A 25,014-nucleotide genomic window follows, 5' to 3' on the forward strand; every position below is an offset into this window, starting at 1 on the left:
CCCACATTTGTAGGCTGCATTAAAAGACTTCCTGACAGGTCCAGTTCCAATTTCTCAGCTTCTGACCCCTCCGCCTCATCCTCTCTATTGTTCTGGTGGGCTGCTGCGCGTGCTCTTAAGGCTTTCTGAAGCTCTGCCTTCTTGGCACTTCCCTTTGTAAACATCCATCTCTCCTGGCAGAACCCCTTGATCTGGGCCACGGTGTAGTTTTCCAGACTGGCCGGTTCAAATTCCATATTACCAGATAAAGCCACAGACATTGCAGAAATAAATTGTTTGTGGCAAAACAACTTTCAGAAAATATCAAAGATTTCAATCAGGGAGAATTGAAAAAGGTTCGAATTGGTCTTAGCATAAAGTTGTAGTGAACAAGGAGTTACTATATAGTATTGCACAAACACAAGTCCTATCCTCACTGCTGATCAGCAGTGTTAGAAACTGGTTCTTTAGTTGTAGAGGTATGCACCCTGCTCAAGTAGGGACCACAATCCTAGTCAGTGTAAGCTAGCCACACGAAGGATAACTTGTGCTCACTTTTTGGTATCTTGGCACAGAGCAGGTAGGCTTATATATATAGGCAATGTGCAAAGAATTTGTGCGCCGCACACGCGCACACACACACACAAACACACAGTGACACACTGACAACACCACAAACATACTCCAGACAGGTTTAGAAAAAAGAAATAATATTTTTATGAAAAAATCAATATCAAAACAACAAAAATCCAAAAAGTAGAACTGGAGTTATGAATTTTTAAATAATAAACCAAAAATAGTGCTAAGAACTCAATTGCGCTAAGGGGTTACTAGAGGTCACGCTAGACCGGGGTAAATCCAAAGTTCAGGCCAACTACGATGGAGGGCAGGCCAACTATAGGACTCAGATAGGTCCCGCAGACAAAGTACCTTGGATGTAGCACACGTCGAAGTCGAAGACTCAATGCAAAGAAGTGCCATGTCGTCGTCTATCCCATGGATGGAGGTGATGTCGGTGCCGATTCGCGCCGTCAAAGGCTTTGGCATTGAACCCCTTTACGATGCAGGGGTTGCTTCGATGTCGAGCTGCGATGTCCGTTGGCGTCGATTTGCGCAGTCTGTTGAGGCGATATCGCTGATCAGCTCCTGTATATCAGCATCCAAGGGCAATGCATTGGTACCGATCAGTGCAATGTCATCACTGCGTTGATTTTGAAGCAAAAACACTAGCCGAACCCACTTCTGAGGCCCAGGTCTGGATTGGCACCTCAGGCAAAGGAGGAATCACAGATGGCAGAGTCCAGCAGCAGGGTTGCACAAAGTCTTTCATAGCCCTGAGATGTCAGAGCAGGGTGCAAGCCAGCAAGCCCTTGGAGTCACTCTGGGTTCAAGTGAGATGGGTCCAGTCCTTGTCTTCAGCAGGGCACAGATCAGCAGGCAGCAGGGCAGCTCAGCAAACTAGGGAAGCAGTTCCTTCAGAACAGTCAGTCAAGCAGAGAGGCAATCCTTGTAGCACAGCAGTCTTTACTCCTGGCAGAATTCTTCACAGGTCCAGTAGTGTACTGTCTTGGTAGGGTCAGAGACCCAACATGTATACCCAAATGTGCTTTTGAATTGGGGCTGGCTTCAACGCAAGCCCTTGAAGTGTTCCCTTTCATACCAGTCCTTTTTGCCATGATATCTGTGGGAGGTAATCAGCCCTTTGTGTGGGATACAGGACACTGCCTATTCAGGTGTAAGTGTCATATCTCCCTCCTTCTTCCTGTCCAGAAAGAGCTATCAGAATGTGGATGAATGCAGATGAGTCCCTTGTCACGCCCACCCTTCCTGTGTTTGTGGCTGTCTAGAAAGAATGCACAAAGTGTAGCTGTCACCGGCCACAGACGTTTATTGGTGACAGGCTGCAAGGGACACAGGGCAGTAAGAGCAGAGAAATGTCCACTTTATAAAAGTGGCATTTCTAAAACAGTAATGTTAAATCCAGCTTTAACAGTTAAGAGGGTATATCATTACCATTCCAAAGATATGAAAAACGATGCAGCTACTCCTTTGTAATCAGGAATTACAACTTTCAAGTACTTTAAGGGATTTCTAATGTTAGCATATGAGTAAGCTTCACAGTAGTGAAAAATATATTTAAAGTTTATCACTAGCAGGACATGTAATACTTAAAAGTACATGTCCTATCTTTACAGCACCCTGAGCAGGGAAAAAGTTTGGAGGAAGAACACCCTAAGGATGACAGGTCTAATAGCTCTCAATCAGGCTTTCGCACCAACTACAGCTCAGAGACAGCCTTCATTGGGGCCACTGATGTGATCATAAGCGTCCTCAACCAAGGAGAAACAACAGCACTCATCCTCCTCAAACTCCCCACAGCGTTTGATACAGTCTCTCATAAGTCACTCTTCAGAAAGATTTGGCACTTGGGTATCTGCAGACCAGCACTCAAGTGGATAAGATTTGGCACTTGGGTATCTGCAGACCAGCACTCAAGTGGATATCCTCCTTCCTCAGAACCCAAGAAACTCATCTGCAGAGTACCTGCAGGGTCATTGCTCAGCCTAACACTCTTCAATGTATACATGACTAACCTCATGGACATCGTCAGAGCCAACGGCATCAACATAGCATCCTACGTCAAAGACACACAGATCAACTTCTCACTTAATGACTCAAGCAGCACGGCCAAAACATACTTTGCCAACTGCATGAGTAATGTCGCTGCATGAATAAAAACAACTGCCTCCCGCTCAACATATACAAAACTAAATTCCTAATCTTCTGCAACAACCACTCCCCCTTGGTGGTTTTGTGAACAAACGGTCTACCAGGCTCTTATCACTAGTACACTTGATTATTGAAATGCCCTCTATATCGGAATCCCAGCCCATGTCCTATGCTGACTCCAAAGCACCCAGAATGCCTCTGCCAGACTCATCCTAAACCTTTGGGTAAATAACCACATCTCTCCACACCTCAACAATCTATACTCCCAGTCCAGGAAAGATGTAAGTTCAAGCTACTTACCCATGCCTAAAAAGCTCCCCACAACACTGGTCCAGCTTAACCTCACCACCGCCTCAACTTCTACCAACTCACAGGACACCTTCGATTGGCATCCCCGGCAACAGCTCAACTCCCTTGCATCAAAAAGACGAGAAGTGGAGGATGCCTCTTCTCATACCTCACAGCCAAGGCCTGGATCATTTTCCCGAAACACCTCAGAACCTCCTCTCAGAACGTCCAAAGGAACCTCAAGACATTGCTCTTTCAGAAAAACAGGCATGATCTCCTCCTCCCCACTCAGGCCTTCCCTGCTTGGTGCCCTAACTGGTTATTACCCCCATCCTCAAATTCATATAACATAACATAACAACATTTGGATGAGGTTGATTGACTTGGGGGGACTGACGCCTTAATGCACTCTACGGAACCCACTCTCCCACAGGTGACTGCTCCCCCTACCCCCCTGGTAATCTGTACGGATTGTTTAACCTCTCCCAAAGGTTCTGGTTTAAATCTGGATCTTGGTAATATTCCTACTAAAACCAGGACAGGGGATTTGGGTTTACCGCAGACTATCTCATCTAGTAGCCCAGTGGACACAATCAGGGTGGCCTCATGGAATATTGCAGGACTAAGGGGTCGCCTGGACAACGATGATTGGGTCGATTTCATCGACACACATGATATCATCGTTTTCCAGGAAACCTGGACAACTGTCCCTCTATTTAGAGTAGGCTACCTGAATTATCATAAACCGGCCATACAGGGCCCTAGGGGTAGGGCTTCAGGAGGACTCACGGTGTGGATTGGAAATACCCTGGGATTCCGTGTCAAGGAAATTCTGGTAGAGAATGCCGACCTCCTATGTATTAGCCTGAGTAAGGATAACAGCAAGGACATTCTCCTAATTAATATCTACGCCCGAGGCTGTCAGGGTGGGAGGAAGCAACCAGTTCTGAATGATTTAGAATATCTTCTGACGAAGTTTAAAGGCGATCATTTTGTCATAATAGCAGGCGACCTGAACTGCTCATTTGAGCCTATCCTTAGTCTGGAAGAAGATGTGGGAATTGAAGAGGATACTGCTTGGAATATTCCCCCGTTAACTATAAGCAAGGGTGTTAGGGGCACAGAGGCGGCCTTCCACTGGCTGGGACTCTGCCTGGAGTGGGGCCTTCGGGCAGTGAATGGCCGCACTCCGTCTGACAACTCGGGGAAGCCAACTTTTGATAATGGGCTCAGTGCAAGTCGCATTGACTATATATTGGTTAATATAGAATCTTGGTCACATGTAATAGATATGGTGGTAGAGACTAGGCCAAAGAGTGACCACAACCCTCTTTCTTTGGGGCTCAGGGTTCCTGGACTGGGTAATCGTCAAATGGAAACAACCTACTTAACGTCTGACTTAGTCTTGTGTGACAACAGAAGACGAGTTAAATGGTCTAGAGTTATAGACGACCCTGTGCTTATTCGTAAAATAGAGGAGTCGGTTTTTGACATAAGGGGTAGGATGATCGCATTATCCCCCTCTGGTGGGGTTGATCCCTTAATCATTAATCTTCATGAGAAGTGTTTTACGGATCTCAAAAACTTCCTCACCAAGCCATCAAATAATAAGATTGTTAAATCACATAAAAGATGGTATAATAAGAGCTGTAGAGAAGCTCACAGCAAATTAATATCAGCTGTCAAATCTAGGATTACTTATGACATTAGGAAAGCTAGGCAGTTTTATAAACAAGTCCTTTGGGTAGCTAAGCGGGACTGGGACGATTCCTACTGGTTAGATCTCCTTAAAGCTTGTGAGTCATCTAATCAAGCGAAATTTTGGAAGATAGTTAGATGGGGCAGGGACCCGGACTCCCAAATATCGGTCAACCATGTTTCTGCTCTGGACTGGGTCGAATTTTTTTCAACCCAATTCAAAGACACTAGCGCCGAGCATGAACCGATAACTGAACCTGTGATGAAGGCAATACCTATAAACCCTGGGGATAGACTCACATTTTCTGCCTTAGATACGGTACATGCCCTAGAGTCTGTCCAGTCTGGTAAAGCTCCAGGTTTAGATGCTATACCAGCGGACCTTTTTAAATTAAACCTTGATTTATGGGTCCCATACATCACGCTATTGGCAAATAATATAGCAGCAGGGGCAAGGATTCCGCAATCCTGGAAAGGGGCTGAGATACTGCCAGTATATAAAAAAGGGGATCGCTCACTGCCAAATAACTATCGCCCCATAAGCCTGATAGATTCGATCCAAAAAATAGTATCAAGAATGGTCCTAGTAAGAATTCAGGGGTGGATTGAGCAGAACAATATACTTTCCCCTATGCAGGCAGGATTTAGATTAGGCACCAGCACCATAGACCAGGTGTTTCGACTCACCATGCTCTATTGGAAGGTGGTTTTCTTGGGCGGTGGAGTTATCTATGCCGCATTCGTCGATCTCAAGTCGGCTTTCGACTTAGTTCCAAGGGTGAAACTATGGGAGGCTCTTAGATTAATGGGTCTTCCCCTAGAACTGCTGGAATTAGTCAGGCGTTTACATGAGGATAATTTCGCTCAGGTAAGGTGGGGGAGGCAGGGTCAGGTGACCAACAGCTTTCCAGTCCAACGAGGGGTGCGCCAGGGCTGCGTGTTGGCTCCTACCCTGTTTCTCCTTTTCATCAACCAGGTAGTCCAATTTTTTAACAATACACAGACTGACGCACCTACCCTGGGCGGATTAAAATATCCCATGTTAATTTTCGCCCACGATACCCTGCTCCTCTCTAAAACTCGGAGCGGGTTACAGGTAGCCCTGAATAGGTTTTCAGAGTTCTGTAAGAACAACGACTTGCAGATCAACGTTGATAAAACTAAATTCATGGTCTTTAGCAAGAAAACCCCTACTAAAAGTTCGGTTATTTTGAATGGTGTCCCAATTGAGCAGGTCAAGGTCATGACATATTTGGGTGTGACCCTTGATCATCAACTTAGCTGGAACCCTCAATTGGAGACATTAAAACTCAAATTCGTCCGCCTTACAGGTTGCTTATTGAAGGAACAAAAAAAATCCCTGACTAAACGCCTCACTCCAGCACTAAAAATTTATGAGGCCAAGGTCAATGCAGCAACCTTGTATGGAGCGGACATATGGGGTTATAAGGACTTGTCAGTTTTGGCCACTGCACAGAACAGGTTCCTTCGGAACCTGGTAGGGCTTCCACAATCCTCACCCATTAAACCACTGCTATTAGATCTTGGTTGTAGACCTTTAGATGAGCTGGCACAGTTCCGTCTAGTGGCACTATGGCGTCGGCTTTGGACGACTCCAGAGCTTAGCCTTTTTGCCCATGAATTGGATGAGGTCAAATCACTGTGGGGTGCTCACAAAATCCCATGGCTCAGGGAAGTCAAACAAATAATGTACACAATGGGCCTGCCCGAGCTATGGATAAACCCTGGGTGCTCCAGTTTTCCTTCAAAACTAGAGTTTAAGGATCTTTTCTGGGCCTCGAAAAAATCTATACTGGTCACCCTATCCTCGGACAATAATTTAACGGGACTCTTTTTAACACACAAGGTAATTCCGTCCCTTGAGCCCTACTGGGATCTGATCTGCAAAACCCTAGACCGCAAACTGTATCACCAGTTTCGTATAGGTACATTACCCATCAACTCTTTTACTACAAAGTGGGCGAAGAATGCAAGCAATAAATGTTTTTGGTGTCCCGACCAGGTAGAAGGCATTGGTCATTTGTTTTTTGCATGTCCAGCATATCGTTCCCCTCGAATTAAATGGCTGAAACCCTTATGCGCAATTTTGGATTGTGGGGGACATCGGGAAGCCCTGCAGAAATTACGTGATATTAGAACCGAAATGTCTGTGATTTGTGTAGCTAAATTTCTGGGTTGGGCGTGGTTGATCCGCACAAAGAAATTGAACATATTTTTAAATTAATTGTTATGATTACATGTGTTTGCTTGCCATGCTCTTTTTAGTCAATTGGGGATATGTCTGTAGTAGTTTTTAATTGTATTAGTATTGTATGTCGTCTTTTATGAATTTTATTCGAAATAAAGACATAATGATGATGATGATGATGATAACAACATAAGTGACCAAAGGCTTATAATTACTGGTATAGACCTTCTGCTTCAACATTCCAATGTTAGCCTTTCTGTTTCTCCCTTTTTCATTTAGAACACTCTATCCTCAGTGAATGAAATGTTCAAATATCCTTATAGTCCTTCTGCTTCGGGCTATGCCAGTTGAATAAATCCCCTTCCCTCGTTTTAGCTGTAGCTAGATGTAACTCTGTTTCAGAGCCTTTCACAACTGGCATAACCCTGCACCATAAACCTATCGTGTTGGTCAGGGACCCCAATGTTGCAGTCGCACCACTCGCCTTTCCCCTGCTGCGAGCCTGTTTTGTTTCCTGTACATGGGAATAAAAGTTTAAGTTGGCTATAATGCCAAATACCCAGAGGCTCATTTTTTAAATTGCAATTTGTTATTAGCTCTCCTTTCATAAGTAATGCATTCTTCATGAAAGAAGCGAGACAAAAAACAGCAAGAGCTCAACACCTTGCACATATGGCTAGGAGCCTTGATAATTTACTTCATAGCAAAGCATATGTTTGGTGAGTCAGTAATATTGGGCTTTTGTGTCCAATAACAAGATAACATGATTTTGAAAAGAGGTATATTTTGCCGACCTGCTTGTTTTTAAATTAATTTCCTTAACATGAAAGCAAGCATTCAATTTCAAACACGTGCAAATCTTTCACTTTCAGGTTATTGTATGTGGCAGAAACCCATTTGTCGCTTACCTGATTCTTTTACGAAATTCTGTTATCTACTTCCAATTCTCGGGGTGTGTTCCTCTTCTGTGCTCACGCCCTGCCTTTCATTGTAATCATGTATCCTATTAGTGGAGGAACCACACGCCTCTCAAGCAATGACTTCCAATCACGGCACCTAAAGATTATTTGACCAATGAAAGCTAGTCTGTATACTTCAAATTATGGGCCAGATGTAGGTAGGGTTTTACCGGTCGGTAACGGCCGAATTCGGCCGTTACCGACCGGTAAAAGGATTTTGAGATGTAGGGGGCAGAATCGGTAAATTTACCATTCGGTAAATTTACCGATCGGTAATTTTACAGATTCGTTAAAATTGATATGTAGGTGGGACTCTTATGAGTCCCACAAGGCCTAAGAAATCGGTATTTTACCATCAAATTCAATTTGATGGTGAAATACCGATTCAGGTGTGCATGCACATGTGTGCATGCACACCTGTGCCATATGACAGGCAGACCTGCCCTTAGGGCAGGTATGCCTGCCATATGGCCCCCGACCCTTTTTTGGGGGTGCTAGAGGGTGTCAAAGTGACACCCCCTGCACCCTTGTCAAAATCGGTATTTACCGATTCGGTAAATACCGACCGGTAATGCCCCATTCATTCCTATGGGCTTCAAAGCCCATAGGAATGAATGGAGCATTACCGGTCGGTATTTACCGATTCGGTAAATACCGATTTTTACCGAATCGGTAAAATGCACATCTGGATGGACCTACATGTCCACCCTTCATATTTACCGATTCTTAATTACCGAATCGGTAAAATTCGGTAATTAAGAATCTGTAAATATTTTTTACCTACATCTGGGCCTATATGTCTAAATAATTCAGTACTGTTTTCTAACAGCACAAGTCAAAATGTCACATTTGTACTAAACATGTTGAGATTCCAGGTATCACTTTTCTTCACATTCAATCTTGCATATGTTTCGCTGCTTGTCATTCACTGTCTCTTCTACAATGCTTTTCTATTTTCCCCCTATATTTTCTGGCTTGTGAATGCATGTGAAACCTCTGTAATGTACTGATGTCGCAATAAGCTCTACAAAAAGTATTAATCAGCCTGTTCCACATCTTCCTCGAGTGAAATTGAAGAAAAGTGGGTGTGGTTCCATTACCTCTTATCAGATATATTGTTATCTTTCCTATTAGCTTCAAATGTCAAGGGTTGCATTTCACTCGAGAAGTATTGTTGAAGGTTATCTACTATGCACTCCAAATCAAGGTGACAAAGGGCCGAATTTGCCTGCATGGTACTTCAACACAAATATCTAAAACTGATGATTCACCCGCACTATATCGAGGTGGGTGAACCATCATGTTGGCAGTGCCACACTGGCTCTGCCGATGGAAACCTTACACTGACGACCCTACAGACTTTGGGACTGTCGGTGTTAGTACACTAGACTACCTGCCCTATTTAGAGAGGACAGTCTGATGTACAATTATACTTTTTTTTATCTTTGGGACCATCACTAAAAGCCTGCCCATCCCAAACAGTGTAAAATAATAATGAGCCACTCATTCTGGGATACAACTCCCAAGGTGTAAGTCATTAGTTTTGATTTTACAGGAACAAACTCGCACCTTGAGAGTTGGTTTTGGTAAACAAAAGAGTTTGTTGAGAGGATGATGAAACATGGTGACCGCTCAGTAAATATTATGGGGCATATGTACAAGGAGTTAGGGCCATTTTAGCAGCACTTTTCCGACGGTTTGGCAGCGATATTTTCATCGCAATCTGTACAAGCTGTTGCTAACCTCTGTTAGCGGCAGTTTTCCGGTAAAAAAGTCCATAGAAAAGATCGCCACTTCTGTTAGCGATAATGACATGCAAGGGAGGCGTTCCCGTGCAAAAACGTCCGCTAACGCCACTTTGCGATATTTACAAGTGTATTCCTGAAGGTAGGAGGACCAAAAAAACGACCTCTTAGAGGCAGTTTTTTAAGACCAGAGAATAGCTGGTCTTAAAATTGGAGCTAACACTTGGGGCCTCATTTCAGCAGGTTTTGGTGCTGGACAGAGCTGTAAGCAATGTTGCAGCGCTGCCCTGCGACAAAACTACAGGGCAGGAATTTGCACCATCAATAAGATAGTGCGCATTCCTGGGCCTCAGTCATGAAAAGTGGTGCAGCGCTGTGACAAGACAGCGTTGCAACACTTTTCACTGCGCCCTTCTTGGGACACCATGGATGCGCGGTATTTACTGGCTCCATGACGCAAGTAATGACAGATACGTCTGAAATCCTGACATATCTGTCTGCGCTAAAGTCACGCATTGCTGCAGTTGTGTTACAAGCATGACGCAACTCCAGCAATGCATGGGGCCAGCCTATCCATGTGGCACTGTGTAACCCTTACGCCTGCCATCAGGCAGGCATAAGGTACTGATGCAATGCCGTCATACAATTGTTGCAGTGAAAGCTGATGAATTTCACTGTGCCACTCCTATGAGGCTGTGTTGTGTTGGAACTCACACCCTGTATACATCATACCTAATGCAGGTATAATGTGGCACAGGGCTTCACAAGGTCACGCTTATGTCTACAAGTGTCACTTTGCAAATACGGCACAACGTGGTGCTAAATTTGGCCTGGTCTTTTTTTGAGAGGTGCCAGGGTGTCGGCGCAGTTGGAGATCCATCGGTTGCACGCTGCAGTGTTATCGACTGTAAGCGTTGGCGGAGTGGTGGAGCTGATGAAGTGGACAAGACGTTCTTCGGTGCCCCTGATCCAGCTGCGAGGGGGGGCGATGATGGCGGTGGTGTACGGTGGGCATGGTGAAGACGTGATGTATACCATGATGGTCGGTTCAGGAGAGTCCGGTGGTGTTGCTACAGTTGAAATTCCTGCTGGCGAAGGAGACGTGCTCGATCGCGTGTCCTGCTATGTGGCTTGCTGCAGTGACTAGCTGCTTGAGTCTGATGTTAACGCGCTTCCCCAGAAAGGGGTGGTGTTCTGGTCACTGGTGTTGTCCAGGTGGAAGTAGAGTTCACAGAGTAGGATATCATCGGTGGATGGGAGAGCCTGGGGTGCAATGAGGACTACAATGGTATCTGAGAATGGTGGTCCATGGCCCCGGGGGGCCTGCAGATGAGGGTGTCGAAGAGGGTGGGGTAGGGGTTGGTATGGATCTGGAAGGTAAAGTTTTCCATGGTCACCGTTGGATCATTAGAGTGCGTGGTCAGTCCGAGTGTGTTTCTGTAGGTAATGGAACTGACTTCTCCTGGACGGTCGGGGTGGTACTTGAGGGTGATTTAGTAGCCATCAGTGATGGCGAAGGCGATGTCTGGAGAAGAGCAGAAGTTGGTCCTGTCAGGCCATGTGGCGTCGAGGGTTGATGGCGAGGAGGATGCTGGGGCCGTAGCAGTGGAATGTCCGAGAGGAAGGGGCCTTGGTGCTGAGCGCGGTGCCGGAGCAGACAGACGCAGACGGGCTTGCCTATGGCATGGGAGACGTCCATTACAATGCAGGCATTACATTTTAATGCCTTTACAAGGCAATGACAACAACTCAGGTGCCTTCACATCGCATTCCATTCCAATGCATTGTAAGGGTAGTAATGGTGTTTTTTAAGTTTTAGGGTGGGTATGGGTTTCGGGGGTCAGAGATTAAATTTGCGGTGTGGTTTGGGGTCATATATGAATTTTAGGGAATGTTTTGGGTGGTCAAATATGCATTTTAGGGTTTAGGGTGTGTTTTGAGGTGCAAAGGTTTGTTTTAGGGTTGCACTTACTGAAGTGGGAATAGTAATTTTAATCTCTGCTATCCAGCACTTTCCCTACTGTTGCAATATGCATTATTATTAGAATCCATTGTAATGGATTGCGATGTAATGGTATGCGTTGTAATGTCATATATACCTTTGGCACACCCGTGGTACGGCCACCACGCATGGGCGCACAGCACCCACCATAGACAAGTGCTGCGGGGGGACTGGACAGGTGGGAGGTGGGAAATGCCAGAAAGGACAATGGATGGGGCGGGGACACCGAGGTGTGTGTGTGAGCGGGTGATGTAAATATTTAAATGAAAGAAATCTTACTTTGAGGCTGGGTCCTGTGTCTTTTTGGTGCTCCTGCTCACATGAGTCTGCCTGAAAGCAGTGGGTGATGCTCTTCTGTCATTGCAGAAGAGACGCCCTGGGGGGTGCGTCACACCAGGTGCTAGGCCTGGGCGACTCAAACCCCAGTCCTCCTCTGCTACGCGTCCCACCTTTTCCTTACCTGGACATTGATACAATGGAGCAATCAGCTGCACTCTCTTCAAATATGTGACTCAGCAAGCAGGAGCCTCAGCCAGGTGGGATTTCACAAGCCTGGGTACAGCCGTATCCACCAAGTATGCTGGGGAACCTCCTGATGCAGGTTATGAAGCAGGGCCTAGCAGCAGCTTAGGCGTGCAGTTGCAGCGCTCCCGCCACACACGTTTTGCACAGCTGAGGGGCCTCACCCTCCATAGCATGCAGCCAGCACAAATTCATCCAGCCTGTGATGCAGAGAGGAGCCGCCCATCATTGGTAATCCCCTCCGTGCACCCCAGTGTAGTATGCGATGCTGACCTCCCTACTTTGGTGCCCAGGAGCACCTCTACCATTTACAGCTCCAAGGGGCTCAAGGTGGTCTTCTCACACAGGTCAGCAACATTTCTCCATGCACCCTGCCAGACTTCACCACCAGGTAAGGGTGAGTGCCATGCTTCAATGTCTACCGCCATGGCTCAGCGACTCCACAGCGCATCCGCTTTCCACTCCAGGCTCCAGATACAGATCCAGCGAAGCATCCAGGCTCCAGATGCAGGACCAGGGAGGCATCCAGGCTCCAGACGCAGGACCAGCGAGGCATCCAGGCTCCAGACGCAGGACCAGCAAGGCATCCAGGCTCCAGACACAGGGCCAAAGAGGCATCCAGACTCCAGACGCAAGACCAGCGAGGCATCCAGGCTCCAGACGCAGGACCAGAGAGGCCTCTGGGCCCCAGGGACTATCCGCGCTTTCAATGTTTTGGATGCCATGGTGTTGTGAAGAGTGCACAATGAGAAGTCATGTATCACTGGTGTTGCACCGCGATGCACCTCTTTTCATGGACATAGCTCTGCATTTCCTTTTTCCCTGGGACTCTGGCAGGTCATCCTGGATGTTGGGGACTTGAGGGGGTTGTTGATCTGTGTTGCAGGTTGGCAGGTCGGCGCTCTAGCCTTTGCGCGTCTTTGACCTACTTAATTCCTTGCTCCTGCACACGCGCAGCGGACGCGATCAGCACCCGGTGGCAGAGGGCTGATGCTAGTTGTGCGTGTGCTTGTTTTCTACATTGTCTGTGTGTGAGCATTCCGCATTTTTTATAACTTGGTTCTTTGCACCTACCTGTTTTTAATCCCCTAGCCCCGGTCCGACGCGGCTGTATGCCGATTGATCGGAGGGCTTCCGGGGAGGCTATACTTACTTCCTGGCAGGTTGGCAGGTCACACTCTAGCCTTTGCGTGTCTTTGACCTACTTAGTTCCCTGCTCCTGCGCACGAGCAGCGGACGCGATCAGCACCCGGCTGCAGAGGGCTGACGCTAGTTGTGTGTGTGCTTGTTTTCTACATTGTTTAGCGATTTTGTGTGTGAGCATTCCGCATTTTTAATAACTTGGTTCTTTGCACCTACCTGTTTTTAATCCCCTAGCCCCGGTCCAACGCGGCTGTGTGCCGATTGATCGGAGGGCTTCCGGGAAGGCTAGACTCACTTCCTGGCAGGTTGGCTGGTCCGTGCTCTAGCCTTTGCGTGTCTTTGACCTACTTAATTCCCTGCTCATGCGCACGCGCAGCGGACGCGCGCCCCGCGCCCGCCGGCGACAGGCGTCTGCGTCGACTGTAAAACATCAGCTTGAATTCTTTACTTTTCTAGGCACTGCTAAACTGGACATATTGTTTCTCACAGAAACATGGTTTGTTCCGGACTCTTTGCCAGACATATTAGCAGCAATTCCTGAGCCCTATTACATCTTACGCTCGGACCGCCTGGAGGGGAAGGCCGGAGGCGGTGTCGCAGCTATTATTCATTCTAACTTTCAGTTTTTGCCTTTGTCTTTCCCTACAATTGCAGCGGTCGATTACCTCGTCATCTGCTCTACTTCTACCACGGGCCCTTTAACTTGTGCTCTTTTTTATCATCCGCCGCAGTCTATGCCTCTCTTTCTTCAGGCAATCCAGGAACCTTTGGCCACGTTGGTGCTGAACAACTCTTGTGTCCTGGTGCTGGGTGATTTCAATTTTTGGCCCTCCGATCCTCGGGAGGACCTTCTTTCTAAAGAATTTACTGACCGACTTTGCAACCTAAATCTTTCTCAGCACATACACTCCCCGACCCACACTCATGGTCATATCCTAGATCAGGTCTGGTCAATTAACCTGCACATTCCTACCCCTGTTATTAGTTCAGCCCTTGGTCTGATCACTCTCTTATCTCATTTTCCTTTGACCTAAGGCAGGTTAGTAAATCTCCATTGCCATCTAATATTTGGGCCCGGGGACGAGTGGATATACCTTCGCTCTGTTCCACTCTTTCATCCTCTCCTTCTAGCCTACTCAACCTCTCCCCCCACTCTCAGGCTATCGTAATTAACAGCTGGCTCTCTTTAGCCTGCGATCAGTCGGCTCCCCTAAAATGTCTTAGGACGCGGCGCCTTCATGACTCTAATAGATGGTTCACCTCTGAGCTAAAAAATTTAAAAACGGGTTCTCAGGCAGGCGGAGCGACACTGGAGATTGAGGTACTGCCCGAATCTAAAATCATTGTATCTCACCTTGTTACGCGATTATAAGAAATCCATCTTGCAGGCCAAAACGGACTATTTTACCTCTAAAATTATTCTTTCTGCTAATAAGCCTAAAGATATTTTTTCCACCGTCCATGATCCTTCCACCTCTGACAGAGTCACTCTTAAGCCGTCCCCTTCACAAGCCCTCTGTAATTCTTTAAATGATTATTTCATTGACAAAATCGTCATTATCAAAATCAACATCCCTCCTCCTTCACTTAAATTTTCCTGTCCTGAGCCCCCCTCGAATCCTCACTTCTTGGAGGAGCTCCCCTTGATTTCCAGGGAAACATTCTCCTTCTTACTCCTCAAAGTCAAATCCGGTTCTCCTTCTGACAGCTGTCCTGCACATCTACTCAGAGATCTTCTCTGCTTGTCCAGACCCCCCTCTACTACTTCTTAATAACTCCCTTTTACAGGGGACGGTTCCCGACCTCTTCAAATGTGCAAAAATCATTCCTATTCTGAAGAAGGCTGGGGCCGATCCTTCTTCTCTCTCCAATTTTCGTCCTATTTCCTTGCTCCCTTTCTTGGGGAAAATCCTGGAGAGACATGTCACATCATGTCTCAGTTCCTTTATCGAGAACACGCACTTCCTAGATCCTCATCAGGCAGGTTTCCGTCCAGCGCACTCTACGGAGTCTGTCATTCTTTTGGTGCTGGACGAGCTTAGGGGTGGTGCTGATGCCAACTCCTTTCAGGTCCTGGTTTTACTGGATTTGCCCGCTGCCTTTGACACGGTCGATCACACCATCTTGATCGATCGTGTCAAGGGCGCTGGCATTCGGGGATCCACCTTGGCGTGGATTACCTTGTTTTTAGAGAATCGTCAGCAGGCGGTACAGCTGGAAGGCTTCTCTGCCGTCCTGCGCCCTATCATCTGCGGTGTCCCCCAAGGGTCATCTCTCTCTCCTCTTCTTTTCAATCTTTATATCTTTCCTCTCCTTGCTACTCTCCAGAAATTAGATGTCACGGTGTTCAATTACGCCGATGACCTTCAACTCATTTTCAATGTTTCTTCTTCTCCCTCCTCTGCTTCTAATGTCTGATCAATCATGACCTTTATCAGTGACTGGATGAACCTTAACCACCTTAAGCTCAACCCCGATAAGACCGAGTTGGTGCTCACTGGTGGGGTCTCTAGTCCCTGGTCCTCCTCCTTTGGGCCCTCCTCTCTAGGTCCCCCTCCCTCACTTCTGCTTCCGTTAAAACCCTTGGTGTGACCTTTCCATGCACTCCCAAATCAGTGCGGTGGTATCATCTTGTTTTCTTAAGCTCCGTATCATACGTAAAGTCTCCCGCTTTTTTCCATTGCAGCATTGAAACTCATTTTACTAGCCATGGTCATATCCCGTCTAGACTACGGAAATTCTCTGTATGTTGGTATTCCAGCATACCAGCTCCGCCGTCTCCAACTAGTCCAGAACCAGGCTGCCAGGTTAGTTTACAAATTGCTCAAACACCACCATGTGACCCCACTGTTAAAAACATTACATTGGCTTCCGCTTTCTGAACGCTTCTTATTTAAAGTGGGATGCATGATCATTTAGGCTCACGACGGCACAGCACCTGTCTATACTATCTCTAAACTCAAAGCTTACATCCCCAACCGAGACCTGCGGTCCTTCTCTAAACTCCTCAGTTCAGTAGGAAAAAACACGGTGGCATGAGATTTTCTTTTTTGGCCCCTTCCTTTTGGAACACTCTTCCTCTCGGCATTAGGACAATTGCTTCCTATATGGACTTCCACAGGGCCTTGAAGACTCAGCTATTTACACAAGCATTCGCAGAATAGGCGGCACCCCTGTTTCTCCCCCGGTTCTTCCCTCCTCAGCGCCAAGAAACTGTGTGGTCTACGAGCGCTTTATAAAACTTGTAACTTTAACTTTTTAACTTTAACTTTGCACTTGCCCCCGGCTTCTCCATTCTGCATTCCATTTTGTATGCCTATTTTTTATTGGAGGTCGACTGATAGGATATTTTTGGTAAAAAAAACTCAAGTTGGGCTAACTAACATGTCATTTTATGCCGCTAATGGGCCTTTCGTTAGTTTTTGCCCGCTAGCGCCAGAATTCCTATTGCCGTCACGCTAATGTTGCCAACAGTTTTCACAGCTGATCCCTGAAGCGATCGCCATGTAGTGATGTATTGGAAATACGTAGCTAGCAAGGCGATAGTTTTAAGGGGTACACAGCGGTACGGAAACTACCGCTAATTAGCGGTAGTTATCGCCAGTCCATGTACATATCCTCCTCAGAATTTTAAGAAGAGCCACAGTGGTAGCTGCACTTCTGAAGGAACAGATGTCTCTGCCAGGTTACAGAGAATATCTAAATCTGGCTAGTGGTGGTCCACCATGGCATCAGAATTCTACTATCTCGGCTCACCTGGCAGACAGCAGGCTGCCACCTATCTTTAAGTCGGGCCTTAAGTCTGGACACCAGTAGCCATTGTCTTCTGTTACAGGTGTGTAATTTTCTGTTGGTGGGTGAGCATTGATCGAAATGTAGCATTTCTACTTTGGCGTCATTGCTATGTGTTATGGACACATAATGTTTCCCACATGAGCCTAGCAATATCAGCACTGTTTTATATAATGCTAGTCACCATGTCATCACCCACACAGGAACCACCCAACCTATTAAAATGATATTTGGTCTGATTTAGAGTTTGGTGGACATGTGAGGTCATCACAAATGGGACGGATTTCCTGCCTTCCTTATTACAAGTGCATTAAATGGATGCTATGGCACTTATAGTAAGGCAGCCAGAATATCTGAGATGATTGTGTCGGAATAGTCCATCCACCAAACTAGAAATCAGGCCCTAAGTCCGGGATCCTGAAAACTCATATTCTCTGATTTGTGCCTCCTGAACTCATGTTTGCATCCACTGCACTGTCACCATTTCCATGAAATTTCCGTTAAACCAAATGTGATGTTAATTGAACACTTTTTTTCTCAGTTTCCACGGATTTCAAAGGAGCTGGATGCCCTGTGTGGAGTGGGGTAAGTTGCTTCATTACAATTACATCCGAAGTAGGACCATGTGAACCTTTTAATATTTGAGGGACATACTGAAAGACAAATTTGCAATGCAATGGATGTTAACTGGCAATAAACTCCTCAGGAGCTGGTTCCTGAGTTGAGAGGACCCAATTACATGTTTTTTTACTCTTATGGCCAGATGCATCAAAGGGTTTTGCCCATTCTGTGTCTATGAGAAAATGTGTTTATGCATATGGCCCTTAGTTTCCAAAATAACAGTTGATTAGCAGAACTAGAATAAAGAGATTTTTTGGGTGGCCAATGTCTAATGGTGGTAATTAAGATAGGATGACCAGAAGTATGAAGGCTCTGTGAATACTGTTTGTAACAGAAAATGTATTTATTTAAGTCCACTTTTATATAGAGCATACTACACCCTGAGGGTTCAGAACACTTTCCAGTAATGAATAGGAAAATCCATTGTACAAAATTGGGTAAACATTACTATTAAAAATAGCTGGGTTATGTTATGCTGTGTATATTTGTAGAGCACACTATCCCCCGCGAGGGTATCCTGAAACTGAAAAGAAGTGTGTGCCTAGCCCTGCCTATGGTAGGTTTGTTATTTGGAAAGCCAGGTCTTCAGTTTCTTGTGGAATTCAAGAAGAGAGGAGGAGGCTCTGGGGTGGAGTGGGAGGCTGTTCAACATTTTAGGAGTGATGTAAGGGAACACCTATCCACCTGAGCTGCTTCTGCCTATCCATGGGATGTCTGTGAGTAGGAGACCTGTGGAGCAGAGGTGTCCAGGTACTTGGTGGCAGGAGATGCGATTGCTCGGGTAGGTGAGCCTAAGTTGTGTAGTGCCTTGAATGTGTGTAAGGAGTTTCAAATTAGAGTGTTTGTGTATCAGGAGCAGTGAGCACCCTTAGGTCTGGTGTGATATTAGTTCTGTGTGGGAGGTTGTGATGATTCTAGCTGTCAAGTTGCATATGTTTGTAATCTTCTTGTGGGTTGATTGGTGATCTCAGTGTAGAGGGTGTTCCTGTATTCCAAACTTGCTGTTGACTAGAGGGTGAGTGGTAATTTTTCCAATGTTACCCAATAGGCTACCTACGAATGAGAGGCCTGGTTCTATTTTCAAGGAAAATATTATGTGCACAGGACAGGCAGGACTTTAGAGAACCAAACTGATTATAAATAAGTTACTTTGACTCTGGATGCCTGAGTCAATGCACAGGATATGAGTGGAGGTTAGGCTTGAAGGTAATTTGGATAATTGCAATGTTCAGTTGCTTCCTGAACATTTTGATAAGGGATTGTTGCATATGTCAGGATCAAGTTCCAAATTACAGGAGCAGTTCCAGAGAAGGATTATGAGAAGCTTCTCGGTGTCTTGAATCTGGAGGACTGGGAACTTCTAATAGGATAACTTTGGCACTACTTAGAAAGTGGCTGGCTCCAGAGAGGGTGATATTATCAACAAAAACATTAGGGCACACCAGTGCAATACTTTGTGGGTTATATATGCCACTTCATAGCAACTTCTAAATTCTAGCGGAATCCATTTCATGTGCTAAGTACTGGGGTTATGTGTTTGAAGCATCACATTCCTGTGATTAGTCTTGTTCCAGTATTTAAAGTTTCTTTCAAAGGAGCCAAGTTTATTTTGGCATCTCCTGTGAGTAAACCAATACCATACTCCAGTCTTAAAATGACCTGAGCTTGATCCACTATCTTAAAGCCTGCTCTAAAATGAATGTGTACATGGGTAGGAGAAATCTGAATTGGTGTTGCACACTTGTTGTAATGTCATTTATGTGTACTTGAAGGTCCAGGTTCTTGACTACAGTGGAGCAGAGCAATTGTAAACATTTAATAATTTTAAGATTGTACTCAAAACACTCAGTGAGGACAACTGGGTCTGATGCTTAGTTTAGAAGGAGAATATCCTCTTGTGATGAGACTTTGGGATAGCACTGAGTGTCATCCACACAGATGGGATATGATAGATTAGTGTGTTTTAGGATTATGGTTAGTGGTTTCAGGTATAAATTTAAAGCATAGGGTATAGAATAAAGCAATGCGGGACACCTTGGTCTATGGCAGCAGTGTCCAAAATGAGAACAGTTCCCTATTATGTGCTGTGAATGATATTCTGATTATTAGGAGAACCATCTTAGCGCAGTTCCGTTTATCCTCATTCTTTTAAGAAGGGTGGAATGGTTGACAATTTCAAACCCAGTGGATAAGTCAAGGAGGGTGAGTTGACAAAAATCTTCCTTATCTAGAAGATGCACATCGCCATCCATGATGTGCATGTTTCTGTGTTGTGGCTGGTACTAAAGCCTAGCTAAAGACTGTCCAAAAGGTATTGGTCTTCAATGAATTGCTTAACTTGGAACATAACTTTTACGGACCATTTCTCTAGGAAAAGAGCGGTCTGTAATTCAGTAATCATTGTACAAGTCTACAGGGTTAGAACCAGTTTTATTCAGGAGTGGGGAGGCATGTTGTGTTTTGACCAAATTTAGAACTTCAGCTTTCAGTGCTGATTTATTTTAATACAGGGAAGAGAATCAGTTCGTCGAACTGTGAGGCTGGTTTTGTATTCAGTGCTGTCAAAAAGACTTCCTAACCAACCTTGCTAAATTCCTTGAACTTGATCTTACCTCCAAGCATTTGAGGCATATTAGCAAGGAACCTCGTTAAAATTATCGCCGTTTTATCGGCAGGAAACTGCCGATAAAATGGCGATAATGGGCTTGCTAATATGCGTTATAGAATTCCTATAAAATCCCAGGTTAGATGTCGTGCACATCTAACCTGGGATTCTATAGGAAGTCTATAACGCATATTAGCAAGCCCATTATCGCCGTTTTATCGGCAGTTTCCTGCCGATAAAACAGCGATCATTTTTATGAGGTTCCTTGCTAATATGCCCCTTGGAGACTAGACAGGAGGTTTGACGATCTGCTGGGTTTTAACCAGTGAAAGCGCCATCTTATTGACCTTCTCATCAACAAATCTGAAAATCTACTCACATGTTTCTTTTGAGGTGTTGACATCAAACTTTGTGGTTAGGAGGGTGTGTTGTTCGAGGATGTATGATGATACATCGCAAACTAAAACAACGCGTGCTTTTACAACGCGGTTTTTAGTTTGTATGTACCGTCACAACGCATGTCTTTACATCGCATGGCATTAAATGCATATTAAATGCCTTTACAACGGACCCATGTTTCCTGCATGTATTTAAAAGGCAAAATATCCCCCAAACACTTACACACTACCCTACATAACACACAGTCCATAGTAATACCCTACAGTACAAAACAGTAAAGCACTCAAAACACGACCCTACCCCTATGCACATTCTGTCCCCTTTGCATGAAACACTACCATACCGGACCTGCTTACACAACCCTAAACCAATACCATACTCTACAACCCCTGATCCCCCTTACTTCTCTCTCCTCGTGGTTGTCTCTGCTCCTGTTTCCTGTGTTCCGTTCCCGTTCCCAGCATCGCCGTCTGTGCTCGGACGCCATTATATCACATGCGTTTTAAAAGCACATGCGTTGTAATGTCCTACGTCGTAATGTGTACGCGTTGTTATGTCGCATGCGTTGTAACGCATGCGTAGTAACAGCCGCGTTGTAGTGGCTGTTTCCCATTGTTCGATAATGTCAAATATTTTCCTAGGCAGTTTCTTGATGGATCTACCTAACCCAAATAAGGAATATTTGACATAAAGATGCAGGTTTAATACCAACCTGTATTCAGTAATAGTGCACCTGGTCCAGTAAGACATCTCACAGTTAATGGGAAAATAGGAGCAAAAAATTCGGTAAAAATCACGGATAAGTAATGGGAAAATTAATCGGAGTACAAAAAAAGGTGATGAGGAATCATTGATGTAAAAATACCTATACAAATTATTTGCACAGGCTTGTCGTCCAAGATGCCAACAGGCAAAGGCTGATTTGCATCTTATGGTGTGGAAACGCACACTGATACCACAATATTGGGTCATGGTACTTAAGCTTATAGAGGACATGTCAGACAGGACCATGGGCCTGGGCACTCTGCGCTGCTTGTTAGGTGAAATGCAGAGAACAAAATCAATTAAATCTACGTCTACGTTTACCGTCCTAGTTCTAGTGCTAGCTAAACGAAAAAATGGCATGAGATAGAGAGCATATAGGGCACCGGATGTTAGGAAAAGGCTAAGTCAGGTCCGAAGGTGGTTTATGGCAGAGATGGCCATGTTACTTGACCAACACAGAATTTATGGCAGAGGGGTGGCAACGGTTATTTGGAACACAATACATTTGGATATAGATGCTAAATCACACAACAAACCTCATTGAAACCCATAAGCTACACATAATGCATGTTGTGCAATTAAAGATTGATATGTTAAATATTGAAGACAAGACGGGACCCACGAAGATAAATAGAAAACAGTATAGACAACTATAACAACCCTGGGACCTCTGACCTGGTTGTGACTCGATTAGGAAATAAGGTACTGTGTGATGTTAACTTCTGGCATTATCCAAAAATGATATGTGAAGGGTAAATAATGTTTAGCAATACATTTTAACATGTTGTTGGATGTAGGGTGGGAGCAAAGATAATGATTGTACTAATGTTGTGATAAATGATAAATGTAAAATCAATAAATAATTTGTTTTTTTTTTAAAGATGTTGATTTTGTATCTTTTTCTTTGAGAATGAAGTCTAGCCAGGCTTTTAGGTCTCGCAGACCAGCGTTGCAGCGCGCATGCACTGCACGCTCTGAGAGGCTTTTTGTAATCAAGCAGATTTCCGAAGTGGAGTTGAAGCCCCTCCCATTATTTCCATTGGCTGGTGTCATACTTTCTGGTAAACGCTGGCCTCCGATTTAAAATGAGGCTTGTTTGTTCCCGCCCTGTCTCCTTTTGGGACGGCCCATCAGGACTTGATCGTGTACTGGCGCTGTTACATGATGTCCTTTATAACTCCGTGCGCACTATGTTTTTCCAGTCAGTCCTGTGTTGTCTCCAGAACACCAGTTTATGTCCCTCACTGCTCAATTACTTACACCCTTAGTGGGTCCAGGGTGGGTGGGCCGTGTATCTGCTGGGCCATGTGAATGTGAGACACCGATGCTGCCAACATGCTCTTCTGATATCAGCGAAGAAGAACTGCCCCCATTCTAGTATATATAGATTGTAGCCGCCTCTCTTCTCTGACACCTTGAAGCTACTTCGAAGGTTCACGTTCCTTAGGCCAACCAGAGTCCATGTTAGACCTGCAGCAGAGGTAGAAATGTATCTCCGCTATGGTACATCTTTATACCGAGAGCTAATTTACAATACACGTCATCGATATGGCGGCTCTTTCCACACAAGGGATTACAATGTCGGATTCTGACAGTCTTTCTGTGTTGGCCTTTCCGACACAGAAAGGCTGTCAGAGGTCAACTTTGGGGAGCCCAGTAGGGCACCCATGGGTGCAAGGCCTCAAGTTGGAGGCAGAAGGGGCACCTATTATGGCCTCCTGTTGATCACTGCACCCCGCGGTAGGTACCTTAACCGCATGCGCGCGGCGGCTTTTCCCGCTGTACGCGGCATTTTTTTAAAACGCGCGTTACATGACGCGCTCAGCTCATCATCAGCGTGCGAGCGGCGCAACTGATGACGAGCTGAGCTCGTCATCAGCGCCGAAGTGGTTAAGGTGCCTGCCACTGGGTGCAGGGATGAACTGCATCTCTTCTCTTTACAATGAGAGCAATTCATTCCGGTTGGAATGCATGCTCCCATTGAAAAGAATAGGAGTGAGACTGAACAGTGTTCGGTCGCATCTTTATTGCTGGGTTGGGACCTCCGACAGGAGGACGGTCTGTCCCAGTACCAAATCGATGTCGACAGACTCAGGTCTGTCCGACATTGAAATAGGGACCTTGGTAGTAAATGTGGCTGGAGAAAGGAACACCCTTGCTACAATGGGAGTAGGTTAGGGAGGAACAGAGAGTGGTTTAGGAAGGGTTTGAGGGACTTGCACCCATCCACTAAAGAGTAAGCCCATAACTATTCACAAACTGCACCTCCAAAGTTACTACAGCCAAAAGGGACCAAAATGAGTGCTAAATTACTCCAGCTTAGATCTGGAGTAAGTCAAGCACATCTCATGGTTAACAACTGGTACTGCAACACCCTCACATAATAATGAAGCTGGGGTCTATAAGAAATGTGAAATTTAATTAAATTCTTTAAAAAAGTTAAAAATATGAATAATTATAATTTAATGTAAAGATATCTAAAATTAAAACATATTTACAATGTTACTATGAAATATTTTAACAATCATTTATACATTTAGAAATTGATGTAACTACCTTATATGAAAATATTAATAAATTACTTTTAATAAATTCTATACATCACATTTAATAATTAATAATAAATAGTACAAAATGCCTTGTTTTACTTTAAGTTAGAAAAAAATATCATAATAAAGCTCCAGCATTTTTAAATGTGTTCTACATTTAAAAGAAACATTTAAAAATAATTTACCTTAATATTTACCATAAAAATAATATATATATATTTTTTTAATAAATAAAACTTTTTTTGCATTTCCCTGTACTCACAGGGAGACTCCACAGCCTGGTGGAGATCTCCCTGTGTTAAAGTATAGGGAATATAAAAATAAAAAGTTTAACTTTTTAATACATTCAGAAAAACATGGTAGGAAGAAAGGTAAGCTGCAGGAGCAGTAATTAACTTGCAGGCAAGGCCAAGCTTAGAAGGTTTTCTAGAGCAGCATATAGTTATCTCATCTCCTCGAAGTGAATGTACAAAAACTGTTAGGGAAGGAAGATATGCTAAAGAATACAGGATTCCAATTGGAAGAACAAAGGCATTGAAACCTCAAAGGAAAATTAAGTTTATTCTGGAGAACTGTATTGCATATAGGTTCATACCAGCCTATATAAGTTTGTCTTTGACAGTCATAGACTTCAAAAGCAATAATAAGAAAACATGAATCACATGTAATTCATAATGCCCAATTCAGATGTGCTAGGGCTACATCTGAGCGTGTTTCTGCAGTAAAAAATTTAAATCTTCTTTTGTGATAGACAATACAGTGTAAGTTTAAATAGTTTGATAACCATTGTCTATGATTTTAAAAACAGTCAATATTATTTCTCTGTCAGTCTCCCTTATTCATTCAGAAGCTTCTCTTACTTAGTAGGCTCTAGGTTCTTGTATAACTGCATATTTAAATTAAAATAACAAAAGATAAAACGTTTTTCTATTGAAGGATTTGGACCTAAAAGAAAATTAACTAAATCCAATCTATCTTTAATAGCAATCACTAACAAGACTTGATGGG

The 25,014-nt window shown here is 44.7% G+C and overlaps 1 pseudogene across 1 annotated transcript in view; it reads left to right on the forward strand.

The window, feature by feature from the left end:
• LOC144800450 (vitamin D3 hydroxylase-associated protein-like) overlaps positions 1-25,014 on the forward strand; it is a 370,773-nt pseudogene that overhangs the window by 234,444 nt on the left and 111,315 nt on the right. Inside the window, exon 11 of the transcript XR_013604355.1 lies at positions 17,609-17,652. The product of XR_013604355.1 is annotated as a vitamin D3 hydroxylase-associated protein-like (transcript). The remainder of the gene's footprint in view (positions 1-17,608; positions 17,653-25,014) is intronic.

This window comes from Lissotriton helveticus, chromosome 1_2 (assembly GCF_964261635.1).
Source record: "Lissotriton helveticus chromosome 1_2, aLisHel1.1, whole genome shotgun sequence".
Lineage (NCBI taxonomy): Eukaryota > Metazoa > Chordata > Amphibia > Caudata > Salamandridae > Lissotriton > Lissotriton helveticus.